General features: G+C 50.8%; 1 long non-coding RNA gene across 1 annotated transcript; it reads right to left on the bottom strand.

Moving 5' to 3' along the window:
• Positions 1–12,266: 12,266 nt before the first annotated feature.
• On the bottom strand, positions 12,267–14,190 carry LOC118354858 (uncharacterized). The gene is made up of 3 exons (XR_004816179.2): positions 13,862–14,190; positions 13,032–13,095; positions 12,267–12,926 (listed from the first exon to the last, which is right to left on the bottom strand). It is a non-coding gene; the product is annotated as an uncharacterized LOC118354858 (long non-coding RNA).
• Positions 14,191–15,570: the final 1,380 nt, after the last annotated feature.

Raw genomic sequence — 15,570 nt, 5'->3', positions numbered from 1 at the left:
GACTTAAAAGGAGGTTTTAGAAAGAAGGGAAGAGAGGAAAGTGTTGTGAGAGAGGATTGGCAGGGAGCTGGGTGACGATTCTGGGGAATGTGCCCACCAAAGGGGAGGGCTTGCATGTGGCAAAGCTAAGGAGGTGGGGAGAGGGACAGAAGACCACAGAGGTACCTGTTCTAGAGACCAGAAGCTGTACAGGCTCCCAGCCTCTATTCAGACCAGGCACCTCCCCTGCCTACCCTCTGAAACCCCTCAAGCTGACCCTCCCGTTGGGAGCCAGTGAACACTGCTTTGACAGCACTTGGCAATTTTCCCAGTGACCTCTTTCCTTAGTCCCCTATCTGGGCACCTCACCTGGAAAACCCACTCCCTGTGCCCCTGAGCTCCTGTGAGCCTAAGGAAAGGACCGCTAGGGATCTGGACAGTGAATGAGAGGGTGGGGTAGGGACATCCCCTTGCTCTGCATCTAGTCTTTGGGGTCTGGCTGAGTGAATTAGGCTGTACTTAGTCAGCTAAAGAATCCCTGGAGGGGAGGAGGGCACCAGGGTGGCTCAGGTCATGATCCCGGGTCCTGGGATCAAGTCCCGCCTGGGGCTCCCTGCTCAGCGAAGAGCGTGCTGCTCCCTCTGCCCCTCTCCCTACTCATGCACACTTTCTCTCTTTCTCAAATAAGTAAAATCTTTAAGAAAAAAAAAAAAAAAGAATCCCCAAGGATTCCTTGCTATAGAAGATCTTCTCTAAGGACACGGACCAGCTCAAACATTAGTCCCCTCCCCAGAGGCGTTTATTGTGAATTGTTTCACGTGTGCTGTTCTAAATATTTTGTGTGTTTATACAAATTGAGTCATAACATCCACAGCTATGTATTCCAAGCAGTTAGGGTGTTGGGGTGGGGGGTGGGAAACAGCCAACCAACCTGATGAACATTGCTGGGGTGGCTGTAGGAAAGTGTTGGGCGGCTTTATGCAAAGTCATTCGTACACCTGGCTCAGTTTTAAAGACAGTGGGTATGAATGACCTAGCTTCTGCACCAAAGTCTCTAGTCCTTAACTGAAGGGAGAAAAATAAAAATAAAAATAAAAAAACACGTCAGTCAGCTTTTACAATTACCCCACTGTGATGTCTCCGGATCAGACTGCAGAAAGGAAAAAGAGCTAAAGTGACTTGCATAGAATGGGCCCCTAGGGGAAGAAAATCAGATTCTGCTCCTTAAATGCAGGGCTTGGGGGAGGAGCAGAGCCGGCCAGATTACAGAAGAGCCCCTCCAGAGCTAATTAGGTCCGCAGCAGCAGCCAAGCAGGCCTCTTCCTGGTTCGCTGCCAGCAGGCCAAGCTTTCTGATGTTGCAGGGAGGGGTGAGCAGAGTCCACTCCAGGCCTCCAGATGGAGGGTTTGTGCTGCTCCTCCCAGAAGTGTCAGGAGAGGAGGAAGCTAAGACCCAGGCTCTGGGCAGAATGAGCCGATCCAGCAAAGACCCTGTAAGAAGGGCATTTAAATTGCTATCTCAGGACGCCTGGGTGGCCCAGTGGTTTGGGCGTCTGCCTTTGGCTCAGGGTGTGACCCTGGGGTCCTGGGATCGAGTCCTGCATCGGGCTCCCTGCCTGGAGCCTGCTTCTCCCTCTGCCTGTGTCTCTGCTTCTCTCTGTGTGTCTCTCATGAATAAAATAAACAAATCTTTTAAAAAACAATAAACTCTTGATATATACACTCTATGTCAGTAAATAATCTTATTTTAATCAAAATGGGCAAAACAGGTCCTCCAAGGATACCTCGAGGTCCAGGCCGTGGGGCAGGGCCCACCCAGTGGCAGCTTCTGGAATAACAAGCACAGGCCTTAACCGATTCGGCTACTTTCGCAAAGTGTATGTAGTTTGTAGATTTGCTTTTCTCTTTCACTACGATCTCGCTCTAATTATACACTCCCACCTCCGGCCTCATTTTCTGGTTTCTACAAAGGCCTGACACAAATACTTCCTTGCATTTGTGTGGCTCTCCTTTCAGAATGTACAAAACTTCTCACCCATAAATGACCTCAAACCATGGGCAGTGGGTGAGCAGGAAGGTACAGTGATTCCTGTCTTATTCAGAAAGGAAATGAAGAACCAGAAAGATCAAGCAACTTGCTCAAGGTCAAAGATGACTTAACAGAAAAGCCAGGCCCGAAATCTCCTGGCTGCGGACTCTGCTCAGCTTCCAGCCTGAGTCACCTGAGGACCTTCAGAAACATATCAGTGCCCAGGTCCCACATCCAGAAGCTGGTTTAACCGGCGTGGGGGTAATACCTGGGCATCGGCATTTTAAAAAAGCTCTATGCACGAGGCCAATGTGCAGCCCGGGGTTGAAAAACTGCTGTGCCAGAGACATCTAACAGAAGGAGATAAAGCAATTATACTCGAGTCTCAGAGAGCTTTATTGCCACTAAAACACCACACTCACCAGACACTGTCTGGAGTGTCCCAGAGGCAGAATCCAGAGCTGCCCTTCTGGTGCCCATCTCCTGGGTACACACAGACATACGTATAGACAGACACAGAGACACCCCCCATCAAACAAATGCACACACATATGACAACTTGATGATACATAAAGTACACATTACACTTTTTTGGATTAAGACTGGCCCTCTTTTCTCAATGATTCATACCCAAACCTCAGTGTGGGATTACCAGGTTCCTACCACTCCAGGATTATAGGACCCCTTGGTGTCTACCAGATGCTGTTCATCACATATGTCAGATATCAGAACTCAGGAAAATCTCCCAGGCCCTGGCCCACTCCCCATTCTCTCCGAGCTCTGAGGACCACAACATCCAGAGAGGTCTCCGGGTCAGCCGGTCCACACCCACCAGTTGCCCCCACAGCTGCCACATAGCACACTGAAGCATCTTGGTTTCTCGAACTTTATTAGGTTCGACTTGGGTATGTTATGCAGCATTTTCTGTACTAGGCAAAGATGTGGTTGTTGTAGGCCACCTAGCATCCCCTGTCCCCAATTGTCAGGCTTCCCTGCATGGAAGCCAGTGATGTCAGGGTTAGTGGGGGTAGTTGCGTGTTCAAGTCCAGTCTGCACTTTACACCCAAGGTCAGAAGATAGCAACCCCCATCCCAACAAGGCTTCAGATCCTCTAGGCATGATGCAGAGCATTCATTCACTCATTCAACTAATATTTATTAAGCACTTGCTAGGGGCCAGGTTCTGGAATACATAGCAGTGAACCAAACACAAAATCCCCACCCTCGGGAAGGTTCCATTCTAGTTGGATGGACAGACATGGAAGACAAAAAAGATAGAAAACAAGACATGTGCACATTAGCTAGCAATTAAGGTCAAGAAATAAAGTCAGAAAAGGACAGGATGAGGGGGTGGTTAAGATAAGTGGCAGAGAAGATGATGTTGGAGTAAAAGGCGTTGAGGACAGTGAGAGAGGCCAGGTGCAGAGAGCTAGGAGAAGATGAGAGTAGTATATGCAAAGGTCCTGTGGTGGCTGCAGATCCAGGGAGTTCAAGAAACAGTGGGGATGAGTCCAGAGGGCAGAGGAGGAAGAAGCAGATCAGTAGGGGCTTATCAGCCTTGCAAGAACTTCGGCTTTTACTCTGAGATGGAAAACCTGCAGAGGAGGAGAAGAAAGTGAAAAGCAGAAGAAAAGACCAAGAGGGATATAAAGAGGCCTGTCTCTGAGAGGATAGCAAAGGGGAGAGGGTGTTAGGAACCCGCTTGCCCCGGGGTCTCCTCTCCATGGCCTCTCTGTCTCCTTGCTGCTACCGCTGTTGCTGCTGTTTCTGGTTGACCAGATACTGCAGAAGTCTGAGCAAGCTTTGCAGGTCTCTATTGTGTTGACAACACTCCTCACTGTTCAGGAGGCACCTGGCTTCATCCACCGCTGGATGCGTCCCCTGGGCTCTGACCTCCCTTCTGATGGACCGATCAGAAAGGATCCTCCACAGGAGGCTTTGGAGGTTGGAAGGTGAAGATCCCAGGAGTTGAAGGAGCTGAGGCGTTCTTTGCTGGTCTAGCTGGAGCTCCAAAGTTGGGCTCCACCTTGCCGGGGAGGTTAGCTGGGGAGATGAAGGAGGGCCTCACCCCACCCCAGCTTCTTATCAGGGTCTCACCCAGGCCCCACCAACGAGAGGCCAAGGTGTCCATCGGCCTCTTCTCAGAGCCAAGAGAGAATCTGAGAACAGAAAAGTCGCCCCTCCCCCCCATACATCTTCCTCACCATGAATGGAAGGATGGATTTGGGGCCTGGCCCTCCTGGCAGTGTCCCATGTTTGCTGACCCACAATGTCTGATCCAAACAGTTGTAAGTTCACTCAGGGTAAGAAGGGAGACAGTCAGGACCAACCCCTGACTGGGGCCAGCATTTGGGACTGGACAAGGGGTAGAGAGAAATACTACAAAGTGGATGAACCTCGAAATACTTCTGTAAGTGAAAGAAGCCAGACATGAAAGGTCACATTTATCATTGTGTTGATATGAAGTATTCAGAAGAGGCAAATTCACAGAGACAGAAAGCAGATGGTCGGTTGCCAGGGGAGCAGGAGATGGAGAGTAAGCATTTCATGGGGACGGGATCTCCGCACAGTGAAGCAAATGTTTGGAAGAGATGATGCAGAGTCATGGCCTAGAGGCAAATGCAAAATTGGGGCCTGTCTTCCGGTCCCAACAGTGAGTCCCTGTGAGTCCTTGGGCAGCGGGCCCATAGCCCATGGTCCACACGCAATTAAACTGATGTTTCAAGAGAGCTGGAGAAATAATACAACAGACCCTCCCAAGTGCTCCTTTCAGCCACAGGTCAGACCCTACCTAAGGCAGGGTGGCCAGAGTAGAGCCAGACGTCCCCACAGAAGAGCTATGGAAGGATAAAGACAGCCAGGTAGTGAGGAATCTAAATGCTCTTCTGTCTAGCAGGAAAGACCAGAAGAACTCCGGAGATTTCACCAGACAAAGGGAAGAGAGGGGGGATGTCTTCAACCATCCAAACACCAGAATGAAACTAGATTAACTCTGTAGGGACCTAGATAATAGAATTAGGACAAATGGGCTGAAATGTAAAAGTGGAGGTTTTGTTTGATGTGAAGAAAAATGTTCTAAGAATTTACAACCTGGGGCGTCTGGGTGGCTCTGTGGTTGAGCGTCTGCTTTCGGCTCAGGTCATGATCCTGGGGTCCTGGGGATCGAGTCCCACATCAGGCTTCCTGCAGGGAGCCTGCTTCTCCCTCTGCCTGTGTCTCTGCCTCTCTCTCTGCATCTCTCATGAATAAATAAATAAAATCTAAAAAAAAAAACCCAAAATAGAATTTTCAACCTGGGGGTAGGGAGGCAGCTAGCTTATACAGAGCCTTTGTGGGGTCAGGGGGAAAAAAGGGGTATGCCTGGGACAAGACCACTCACACAAGTGCACCTCATGAGGCCGATGCAGCCTGGAGCTGGGGCCCAGGCCTGGTGAGCTGTGCCCACACCTGCAACATGCATGACCACACAACATGCACAACCCCACTGGGCAGCACTGCGTGTGAGCATGACAGGCTGTCTTGGGAAGCAGTGAGTCCAGAATGCTCCTGTTACCATGGCCTCATAACCACTCTGAAACTTAATGGCTTAAAAAATAACATCATTCATTTTACTCACAAATCTGCAAAATTGGGCTGGGCTCAGCAGAGAGCTTGTATGTGCCCAGCTCAGTGTCTGCTGGGGCGGCCTTGAGGCTGGGGGCTGGGGGCTGGGACCCACCCAGGAGCCGTCCAGTGGGACACCATGCACCTGTTCACATGGCCCGGGCTTCCTCACAGCATGGCAGCTGTGTTGCAAAGCCACGCAGCCCAGCAGAGAAAGAGCCAGGTGGAAGGAAGCTCTGTTGCCTTTTAGGACAGATGTTGGAGGTCACACTACATTTGTCCCCCACGGTCCAGTCCTTGACAAGGTCTCAAGGGGAGGGAAAACAGGCTCCGATTCCTCCCTGGGGGAGTGGCAAGGTTCTAGAAGCATCTGTGGAACTGGAAATATAATACAATACAAAATGTGGCCATTTGGGGGAAATACAATCTTATGCACAGGAGGACGCCTTGTGACTGGGGCAGCTCTGCTCAGACTGTCCCACAGAGCCAGGTCCCTAGGACACCAATAGCTTGACGTCCCACTCTTTCCACAGACCCGCAGTGCAGGAGGCCAGAACCCCACTAAGCACTCAGAGCTGGGAAGATTCATTCTTCTGTCCTGGAGAGACGAGGGCTTCAAGCCTCTGGCAATCCCCCAACACACACTACAAGCTCTAAGCCACAAGCACAGACATGTCACAGGAACATATTACTAACGTATCCTGATGTCTCTGTAGCTATTCCAAAAGCGTGGAATTTGGGGCTAGCCCAAGCTGGATCAAAGCCAGTGCTGCTGCTGTGCGTCTTTGGGGAAGCCACCTGACTACTCTGAGCCTCAGCCTCCTCCCTCTGGAAAATGTGGATGGTACAGCAGTGCCATTATAGGATTAAATGATGTTCTGTGGGAGCAGTGGCTAACTCCAAAGCCCTGAAGGGGCTGAGCCCAGTGTGCTGTTGAGGACGAGGACTGTGCTGGCAGTGGGGCTCCCACTGAGAGGGATGCGGCACCACATGGCTGGCAACAGGTGTCTCTCGAGACCCAGCCCTGAGGACTTCTGCCGCACCCCTGCGACAGCCAGGCCACGCGTGTACCCTCCCCACGGCGCAGCTCGCCTGGATGCAGCGTCCCTGGGCGAGGGGCCCTCTGCTCCAGAAGCTCAACTTCCCAGCAGCGCTGCAGCTGAGCTAAGGGGAGCGGAGGAGTCTAACAGGATTAGGTTAATGAGGTCGTGGCCGATCTCTGGCCCGCCTGCTTCTTACAGGGCTGCATTTTCCAGCTGGTGATTAAAGGGCAGGCTCTGCAGGATTCAGGCTCATTACCATGCAATTGAATCTCCTTCCAGATGCCAGCTGAGGCTGCTCGGAGAGGTTAAGTACATTTCCCAAGACCATGAAGCTGCCACCAGGGCTCCTCGGGGACAGTTCCGGGATGCTGGAAAGTGTCAGGCCCTCTGAGGACGGCACTTGAGCCAAGAGCTCTTTCTGCCAACTGGTGGCAGCCCCAGCAGCTGCTCTGAGCAAGGGCTGCAGGTGGAATGCCATCCCCTTCTCAGCATCCAGCCAGTGTTTCCCTGCGGGCCTCAGGCCAGAAACACAGGCTTGGTGACCTCGCTGAGAGGAGTGACAGCAAGAGCCTTGGAGGTGGGGTGGCCAGGCCAGGTTCCTTCAGTTGAGCTGCTGGTGGGGGCTTGGGAGGGACTGAGAGGCAGCATGACTAAGCAGCTAAGGGGGGGGGGCTCTAACCCAGCTTCTACCACTTACTAGCTGAATAACGGTGAGCAAGGTACTAACCTCTGTGCTTCAGCTTTCTCATCTGTACAGTGGTGATAATAAAATGATCTATCTCAGTAACCAGCACAAAACACTGGCCAGGGGCTTGCAGCTGGCCTCCTCTTTTGGGTTTCAGGCTCCTGGGAGCTGTTCGGGAACAAGGGTTGCTCATCACACCTGAGAGGGATTGCATGTGCCTGGGACTCCATGCAGATGCTAAATAAGCACTGACCATGTTCCAGATCCTGAGCTAGGGACTCACCTCATGACACCCAAGGTCAGTGTCTGCCATAAGGGAGCCCAGGCTCCAGAACCCTGGGAAGTAGGACCCCGCCCAGGGTCTCACATCTACAGCCAGGGAGTGACTGGGCTCTGATTTGATCCCAGGTCTTCATGACTCCAAAGTCCATGTCCTTGCAGAACACGTCTTGTGGTGCTTGAACCTATGGTGGTCTTAAGTCTCAGGAGAGAATTAACAGGAAGGTAGCCAAAGAGGCTCTTATACCTCGAGATGGGAAGCAACACTATACACTGTTAATGTGTGATTTGTGTCTGCATTGCTTTCCTCTCTTTATTCCATGTCGACCCAGGCATCTATGTTCTTTATGGCACTGCCTGCATCCCTCTGTTTGTGGTAGGCGCATTCCAGAGGGATCGTCACAGAGACGCTAAGGCAACCTGCCTTTAACAAATGAAGCTCTAGTTTGCAACGGGGAAAATACAAGACATAAAAGGGACTTGCTAATTCCACTAATAGTTAACACAAGGCTTCTCAACCTGAGCCAGAAAATTCTTTGCTGTGGGGGAATGTCCTGTGCGATATAGGATGTGTAGTAGCCCCCTCTCCCCCCACTCTGGCCTCTAGCTGTTAGATGTCAGCAGAACACACACTTCCCTACCCACCACATGTTGTGACAACCAAAAATGTCTCCACACATTGCCAAATGTGCCTGAGGGCTGGGGCGGGGGTGGTCAAACTTTACCCAGGGTCGAGAACCATCTTGCTAAATCTTAACACCATTCTGATAAGTTCAAGCCATTGCAATCAGACAAGAAAATGAAATAAAGTTAGTTATACAGAGGAGTTAGTTCACTTTTATGTTTTATTTATTTATTTTTTAAATTTTTATTTATTTATGATAGTCACACAGAGAGAGAGAGAGAGGCAGAGACACAGGCAGAGGGAGAAGCAGGCTCCATGCACCGGGAGCCCGACGTGGGATTCGATCCTGGGTCTCCAGGATCGCGCCCTGGGCCAAAGGCAGGCGCTAAACCGCTGTGCCACCCAGGGTTCCCCATTTTTATGTTTTAAATTTTAGCTGTTGGTTCACAATTAAATTTCCAGTGGATTAAGGATTGAGGTTTAAAAAGAAAGAATTAAAAGAGAGGAGAATGTAAGCCCATGGTCAAAATGTAAGACTCTGTAAATCAAAAACACCATATATAAAAGATAAAATTCAATGTTACATATTCTACATGACACATATAACAGATATGAATATATGACAGTCTACAGTCATTATGATACATAAAGGATTAATGACTACATTATAAATAAAGTTTACAAATAGATAATGAAAGATCACTGCCCCAGGTGAGGGAAAAAATAAAACAAAGTATATGAACAGCAAAGGAGATGCATAAGAAGAAAGGCAAGTAGTTGGCAGACTTTAAAATGTGTTCTTTAGCAACAACAACAAAAAAAAAACCCAATAAAACAACTGCAATGTACCTTTGCATTGACAAAAATTGGTTTTAAATAGTAATACCCAGTTTGGGGGAGAATGTGCAGAACCTGTTTCTGCAGATGGGAATTTACGGAGTAAAATCTTTCTGAAGGAGAATCTGGTGTTAAAACTGGCACATTTTTGGCCCAAACATTTCACTTCCAGAAATTTTATCCAGGAAAGAATCATGAATGTGTACAAAATGTATCATCAAGACTGCTTATCAGAGCAGGAGGCAGTTGGCTGCATTAATGATGCCATATGCATTAAGGTGCATACGGTGCAGTCTGTTAAAAGGGTGCATAGGCAGTATTTTCCAAACTGGCCCTTCCCAAGTCTGAGGCATTCCCTGAGCTGATTCAGTGGTTGCCTGTGGAGGGGATGCAGGGGAACTGTAGGAGGGGAGAAAGCCAGGGTATAGGAGCAGGTAAGACTAGGAGCTTCCATTTCAACCAGTCCAGTTCCACTTCTATTTATTGTTATATATTATTAGGCTGGTGGAGAAAATCCCTTAAAGAATGCATGCTAGTTGGTGTGTCTGGGTGGCTCAGTTGGTTGAGCATCCGACTCTTGGTTTTGGCTCAGGTTGTCATCTCAAGGTTGTGAGATCAAGCCCCACATCAAGCTCTGCACTCAGCACAGTGTCTACTTGAGATTGTCTCTCCCTCTGCCCCTCCCACTTGTGCTCTCTCTCTCTCCCTCAAAAAAAAAAAAAAATCATACTAGTTTGCAGGATATTGGTATAGAATAGCACCATGGCAGGATAGGTATGGGTTTGAAAGTCAGACAGATTTAGTTATAGTCCTATTCTGCTGTGAAACCAGCTCTGTGACCTCAGGCAAGGTACTCGATTCCTCTGCGCCTGTTTCCTTGCCTGTAAAGCAAGCATAATAACGTTTCCCATCTTGCTACTGTCATGAGAAGTGAGGTAACCCATGTAACATGCCCAGGGCTCAGCACATGATGAGCAGCAATGAAGGATAGCCTCTATTATTGTTTAATAAGATGCAAAAATGTCCAGATGTGCTGAACAAGGATCATGCATGGCATGATCACACACGTGTCAATGCACGTTGGATTGGGTGAGAGACAATGTGTATAAAATGTTGGCCCTAATGCTTGCTGAGAGGTAGAGAAGTTCTAACATGTTGCTTCCTCTCCCAGAAAGTGCTTTTACAGGTTACAAAGACCCTGCATCTCCTTATGTGAAGGGAGGGTCACCTTATATTGACTCACATTCCTTTCCATGATGTCCCAACAGTTTAGACAGAGCTAGACCTCACCTTCAGCCTATCTGGTAGGTAGGATTTACATCATCTCCAGCATTTATCTTATCTACTAATGCTGGACATTTCGGAGATGACGTATCGGTGTCAAGAGGCAGGGATCATGAAATCCAACTCGCGACTGTCTCTTGGGGGCTGATGGAAGGACGTTGTATATCACTGGGTGCCAGCATCTCATAAGCCCTGAGGACAAGTATCTCTGAAGTGGGGTGGAGGGGAGAGTGCTGAGGAACCAGCCATATCCCCTGTCTCTTTTGATCTAAGTGCTGCTGCTTATTATGGGATATTCTTGCCATTTTGAGAGGAGAGGGCAGGACAGCATAGGGATTGTAGAAAGGGCATGGCCTATATAAAACCATCTCAGATTTATCTCTTGAGCTGGGCTTGAGGCCACATCATCTAGCAGCCATTGAGAAGGCAATGAAATCTTCAAATCAGACTGACCCCTGTCCTTTTTGGCCCAGGAACGTCACAGCCACTGATGGGAGAGTGTGGAAATGTGTTCTGCAAGGCATTAGGGAGTTGAAATGGTGCAGATTAAAGTGTCCAGCTCTACTGCAGAACTGTCTGGAAGGATGAATACGTTCTCTATCCGTGTTGTCCAAGATGGTAGCCACTAGCCACACATAGGTAGTGAGCCATTTGAAATGTGCCTCAGGGGAATTACTGGATTTGGATGTTGTTTACTATTGACTAATTTATATTTAGTCATGTGTAGCTAGTGGGTGTAGCCATGTATAGCTAGTTTATTGGATGGCTCAGCAGAGCGGTTAAGAACACAGAATCTGGATTCATATTATCTGGGTTTGAATTGCAGCTACTCTCATGCTGACATTGGAGGAGTTATTTAACCTCGCGGTGCCTCTCTGGAAAATGGTGTGATGCCAGTATCCACGCTTCTTCTGAGAATTACGTGAGCCGCTATGTATGTTATGTGTTCCTAGGAGACCACAGGAAGTATGACATAGGCTTTGGTGCTGGATGCTCTCTATCATTCATTCCTGATCCACTCTTTCCCACCCCACTCCATCCTCTAGAAACTCAACCCCTATGGACACATCAATGACCCCCCACCCCCACCTTGCTCTCTGGCTTCCAGTTGGGTTCAGCCCTGAGAAGTATTGACTGGAAACCAGAGGGTGGAGGAGAAAGACCCTGCCTGGTCACCATGTTGTGTCCCCCACACCCACCGAAGGCCACGGCCTGCAATTTCTAGTTGTAGCTCCCTTTCCTTGTTTCTTGGACCTACAGGAGGTAGGGAGTCACTCTTTCTTCCCTGTTATCCATCCTATTGCTTCACCAATCACAATTCTAACCAGTTTCTCTTACTGTGGCCCACATCTTGGTCAAAAGTCTCTTTATTAAATTCTCTTTAGTCCCTCCATCTGACAGTACTTTCCATTTCCTGACAGACCCTGACAGGCAGAGCTCATGCCATTTCCAGGAACTGGATCCTGTAGGTGCCATCACCCAAACGCTTTCTCCCCTGTCTCTGCTTCTCTGAGTCACCAGCTCCTGATTCAAAGTCCCAGGTAGGGTGGGAATCTTTGCTGGAGACAAAGCCACATGCCCATGTCCCCACTGCCAGGATACTGGAGGGCAGTATCTAGACCTTTCATCTTCTGAAAGCAAGTGGGCTTTGTCTCCCACCAGGACGATGTGGCAGGGAATTCTCTACACATGGGGAGGGAGGGAGAGTCTGGATGGCCATTACCCAGGGTGTGCATCAACAAACAGCATTGCCTAAAGCCTGGAGGAACTGGATGGCCTCCGGACCAGTCGTGTCAGACATGAATGTTAATGTGCCTAAGAACCAGCCAGGGTAGTTAAGTAAAAATGTAGATTTGTCACACCATCTTTTGCTTTTTTTAAAAAAAGATTTTATTTATTTATTTTTTATTTATTGTGAGAGGTCAGGGGCCAGGGAGGGACAGAGGGAATCTTAAGCAGATCCCACGTTGAGCGTGGAGCTTGACTCAGGGCTCAGTCTCACAACCCCGAGATCATGACCTGAGCCAAAACCATGAGTCGGATGCTTAACCAACTACATCGCCCAGGCACCCCATGCAACCTCATCGTCAAAGACTCTGACTTCAAGGGCCGATGGTGAGGTCTGGAAATGTATACAATATTGAGGCAGGTAGTCCCCACACAGCTGTAGACACCTAAGCACATGCCAGTATCACCCCCCAAGGTGCTGCTCTTAGGGCACAGAGGACTCTCACATCCAACTCACAGAGAGAAGACAAATCTTGAAGAATGAGGTGGGCAGGGGAGGTGAAGAAGGGGAGGTAGACAAATTCGGGCAGAGTGTGTGGGATACGCCCTGAAGCACAAAAGTGAGGCCCGGGGTGGGATGCACAGAACTCAAAGAAACAGAGACCAACAGCATCCAGAGCTGTGGAAGTGGAAGGAGGCCTGAGTCACCAAGCAGCCTTCCACGCCATTCCAAGGGGTTCCTGCTTCATCTTTCAGCCAATGTCTTCAGATGATGGTTCAGCCGTGGGTCATGAAATCAGGTTAGTGGGTCCTGGCCAGGAGTTTTAAAAAGTGATCTAGGATAGAAACTCAGGTTAAGTATCAATTCTCGGAAACTGGGCTTCACTTATGGAAACAAGTGCACTATAAAAATCAATTGCAACATAAAATACGTCTCTTACTGCAGGTCAAGGTCACAGATGTTTGGAAGCCACGGTCGTGGGCAGAGAGGTGGTGTGAAGCTTTCTGAGGAGAAGAGGAGTAGGATCAGATGTGCAGGATCAGCAAAGTCCCCTCTGCTACTGGTCAGACGTGGACAGGAGCAGAGGATAGATGCCTCGGGAGGAGCTTGCAGCCCGTGTAAAGACGCTGAGGGCCTGAACCTCGGCCATGCTCACCGGAATGGAGGGGAAGCTACCAGGCAAAATCGGTCGAGCCAGTGCTGGCTGGTGGCCTGCCCTAGAAGAGGACAGGCTCCCGGCTGCTAGTGTGCTAGTGTGGCCTGCCCTAGAAGAGGACAGTGCTCCCGGTCCTAGTGCCCAAGCTGAGGGACAGTGGGGAGCACGAGGGTCCTAGTGCTCAAGATGAGGGACAGTGGGGAGACACAGATTTGGCTGTAAGCGGAAGCAGAGCCGAGGCAGAGAATGAGCCGAGGGCAGGACCCTGTGATCAGAGAGGCCTGTGGATCCACACAGGGGTCAGCCTGGGACGTGGGCCCTCTGCCCTAAGCTAAGCCATCGGACACCATCCCTGGGATTGGAGCCGTGGGCAGAAGCATGAAGAACCATTTATTCTGCTTGGTCGCCCTGGACAGAAGCATGTTCCTTCCCTGGAGTGTCCTTCCAGAGGGCTGGTCTTTCGGTTTTTTGCTAAGTCTGCGAGCTTCCCTGGACCTGTCCCTTTTGGCTAAATCAGCCCCAGCCATTTTCTGTTGCTCACCACCCCAGAGCTCTGACTGGTCACTACCACCCACTTGGCTGACCTCGCCTTGCCCGCGGGATTAACATGCTACCGTTCCAAAGGTGTTGCAAATTGTTAAAAGCTGGACAGGTGTCAGGGGCCACATCTCCCCGAGGCCCTTCGTCTCCACTGGCGCTAGGATGCCACTCATTCCTCCACGTCTCCTCCCGAGAACCTCGGGCGAGGCTCGGCGCTAGGTTAGCAGTAAGGAACACGGAGAGGAATGCCAAACGGTCCCGCCCTGTGCCCATGCAGAGCAACCATCCAGAACCAGCTGCAGCCCATGTGCCTACCACCACCCCTTGGCAGAGGAGAGAGCGCCTGGGATGGTCAGGAGGAGCGGGGAGGAGGGTGAGTGTGCGCAGGATCCAGCAGTGCTGCTGGCCGGCTCGTTCGCTGAGTAGAGTCATGGCTTATCCACAGGCACCAGGTGTCCTTCCTCCCCCTCCTCTCTGGCCCCACTCCCACCCCGCTCTGCTGTCTGCCTCCTCTGTATTCCCATCACCCCTGGGGCTCCCCCAGGGTGAGCATCCTTGCTCCACTGTCTCCCCGAAAGCTGGTAGATCAAAGGAGGGCAAGCACGGTGTCTGCACGGTGCCTCGTATGGTGCCTCGTATGGCCCTCCCCCACTCAGGAGCTCCCCGGCGAATGAAGGAATAAGGGATCCTTGTTCCTCCCAAGTGGCCCCAGTGGCCCTCTTCCCACTGAAGTGTCAGCCCTGAATGCTGTGTCCACACAGCACTGCACGGGGGGCCTGTCGACCCCAGAGTCTGCAGTCTCAATGGCTCCTTTCCCTTGGGGCTGCGTGCAGAGCTTTTGTTTACCCAGTAGATAAAGCAGAGGCCAGGGCTGGTCCACGTGAGGCGAGATCAGGCTGATCATGAGCCAGGCAGCCGTGGAAAATCCCCAGCAAATCCCCAGCCCGGCCCCCAGCTTGTTCGGCCGGGGGCCTGGCTGGCAGATCCAGGAAAGCCAGGAGGTGGAGCCCCGCCAAGCAGGGACTCCCTTATCCACCCACCGTGGACGGCAGGGCCCTGATGGCCCTGGGGCCCATGCCCAGAAGCCCCTTCACCTCCCACCCTTCCTCTTTCACATCTACCAGGGTGGGCCAAGGTGGGGGCAGGGGGCACAGGCCCGGGTCCTTCTATCCCAACCCAGTCCATCAGTCCCCTTCAGGGTCTGCACAGGGGTTAGCAAACATTTCCTGTCAAGGGCCAGAGAGTAAAAGGCTCAGACTTTGCACACCAGATAGCCTGCGTCACAGCCACTCACCTGGGCGATTATAGCAAGAAAGCAGTATATACAACATGCCGATGAATGGGCTCTGCTGGGCTCCAAGGAACCCTGAGTTAGAAAAACAGGGTTGCAGGCTGCAAAGTCGGGAAAGTGGGCCTGCCAAGGCTCCCCCAGAATCCCAGCCCCAAGGCAGAGTCTAGGGTGATGGTTCTCAACCAGGGTGCCTGCATCCCCCAGGGAATGACGGGCGATGTCTGGAGACAGTTGGTGGGTAGGGACCAGGGAGGCCGCTCCTACAACGCGCACAGGACAGCCTCCTGTCCCCCCAAAAAGGACAAAGAATCAGCCAGCCTAAAATCTCAGTATTGCCCCGGTTGAGAAACTCAGCTCTAAAGCAGCAGGTTCCAAAGTGTGACCGTCAATCGGCTGGGGAGGTGTTAGACTCGCACACTTGCAGCTCCTCCCCTCTCCCCACTGAATCGCCAACTAAGGATGGGGCCGACCATCTGTATCTTAATACCCGTC

This window comes from Canis lupus, chromosome 5, assembly GCF_003254725.2.
Source record: "Canis lupus dingo isolate Sandy chromosome 5, ASM325472v2, whole genome shotgun sequence".
In the NCBI taxonomy this organism is placed as follows: Eukaryota; Metazoa; Chordata; class Mammalia; order Carnivora; family Canidae; genus Canis; species Canis lupus.
The sequence above is the reverse complement of the archived record's forward strand: the minus strand, read 5'-3'. Positions and strand labels throughout refer to the sequence as shown.